This window comes from Carcharodon carcharias, assembly GCF_017639515.1.
Source record: "Carcharodon carcharias isolate sCarCar2 chromosome 38 unlocalized genomic scaffold, sCarCar2.pri SUPER_38_unloc_24, whole genome shotgun sequence".
In the NCBI taxonomy this organism is placed as follows: Eukaryota; Metazoa; Chordata; class Chondrichthyes; order Lamniformes; family Lamnidae; genus Carcharodon; species Carcharodon carcharias.
This window is the reverse complement of record NW_024470791.1, coordinates 310,505-312,500: the sequence shown is the minus strand read 5'-3', so window position 1 is coordinate 312,500 and position 1,996 is coordinate 310,505. Positions and strand designations below refer to the sequence as shown.

General features: G+C 60.9%; 1 protein-coding gene across 1 annotated transcript in view; it reads right to left on the bottom strand.

Annotated features, from left to right (window-relative positions):
- The window catches only part of pagr1 (PAXIP1 associated glutamate-rich protein 1), an 8,454-nt gene extending 7,181 nt beyond the window's left edge, over nt 1–1,273 (bottom strand). The window contains exon 1 of the mRNA XM_041182174.1: nt 1,185–1,273. The gene's annotated coding sequence lies outside the window, so the exon portion shown is untranslated. The remainder of the gene's footprint in view (nt 1–1,184) is intronic.
- Between the last annotated feature and the right edge of the window lie 723 nt (nt 1,274–1,996).

The window sequence follows — 1,996 nt, the reverse complement described above, 5'->3', positions numbered from 1 at the left end:
GGGGAGGGAGAGGCAGTGACAGTAAATACTCCATGGGGGAGGGGGGAGGGGCAGTGACAGTAAATACCCCCTGGGGGAGGGAGGAGGGGCAGTGACAGTAAATACCCCATGGGGGAGGGGCAGTGACAGTAAATACCCCATGGGGGAGGGGCAGTGACAGTAAATAGCCCATGGGGGAGGGACAGTGACAGTAAATACCCCACGGGGGAGGGACAGTGACAGTAAATACCCCATGGGGAGGGGGTGAGGGGCACTGACAGTAAATACCTGATGGGGGAGGGGTGAGGGGCAGTGACAGTAAATACCCCATTGGGGAAGGACAGTGACAGTAAATACCCCATGGGGAGGGGCAGTGACAGTAAATACCCCATGGGGGAGGGGCAGTGACAGTAAATACCCCATGGGGGAGGGGCAGTGAAAGTAAATACCCCACGGGGGAGGGGGGAGGGGCATGGTCAGTAAATACCCCATGGAGAGGGGAGGAAGGGGCTGTGACAGTAAATACCCCATGGGGAGAGGGGGAGGGGCAGTGACAGTAAATACCCCCTGGGGGAGGGGTTGTGAAAGTAAATACCCCATGGGGGAGGGACAGTGACAGTAAATACCCCATGGGGGAGGGGGGAGGGGCAGTGACAGTAAATACCCCATGGGGGAGGGGGGAGGGGCAGTGACAGTAAATACTCCATGGGGGAGGGGGGAGGGGCAGTGACAGTAAATACCCCCTGGGGGAGGGAGGAGGGGCAGTGACAGTAAATACCCCATGGGGGAGGGGCAGTGACAGTAAATACCCCAGGGGGGAGGGGAAGGGGCAGTGACAGTAAATACCCCAGGGGGGAGGGGGAAGGGCAGTGACAGTAAATACCCCATGGGGGAGGGGCAGTGACAGTAAATACCCCATGTGTGTGGGGGGGAGGGGCAGTGACAGTAAATACCCCGGGGGGAGGGGCAGTGACAGTAAATACCCCATGGGGAGGGGCAGTGACAGTAAATACCCCACGGGGGAGGGGCAGTGACAGTAAATACCCCATGGGGGAGGGGGGAGGGGCAGTGACAGTAAATACCCCATGTATGTGGGGAGGGGCAGTGACAGTAAATACCCCATGTGTGTGGGGGGAGGGGCTGGTTTTCACGCCCAGCCCGCTACACGGAGCCCAGACGCAATGAAGGAGGTAATAATAACCCACCTGGGCACTGACGACTGAGCCGCGCCCCCGCTGCCGGGCTCACCCGCTTCCAACACGCGATTCAATTTCAGCTTTTTGAAAAGACCGGAAATGAGACAACCCCATGGTGGCGGAGGGGGCGGGGCGGAGAGGGGCCGTGATTGACAGGTGGGCGGATCCGAGAGGACTTCCGGCGGTCCGCCGGGCTGAGTGACAAGCACGGCCGCCCAATCCATGGCGGGCGTCGGGCGGCCGCGAGGTCATGGTCATTGGCGGAAGGGGAGGAGGGGGGGGGGGGGGGTGAGATACCACGTTCGTTTCCGGTGCATCAGGTGGGCTGATTGACAGGCCCGACAGTCCAATCGGAGGCCGGAGCTGGGCCTGCAGCCGGAGGAGGGCGGGGAGCGCGAGGGGGCGGATACGCCGTGCGGCGAGAGAGGGAATGGAATAAGAATGATTGACAGGCAAGGTGCCCAATAGGAAGGGAGCATAGGGCCGCGGTTGCGTGACTGACAGATGTACTGCCCAATCGGATGCGTGGACATGGGGAGCGGGTGGACGATTGGCTTGTGTAAAGCGGGGGGGGGGGGGTGTGGGGGCGAATCCAATGTTAAGAACCGGTCGCTGCGCGTCCGATTACTGACAGCTGGACGCTCCAATAGGGAGCGTGAATAAGGTGGGCAGAGCGCAGGATTGACAGTTGAACGGTCCAATCGGGCTCTGTATTGGCCGCGAGCGGCAGGGTGATTTGCGGCAGGACGAGGACGTGCGGACTCGTCACAACATCCGGGACAGAGGGGGGGCGGGGTTAGCTTGGAGAAAATGATTGACAT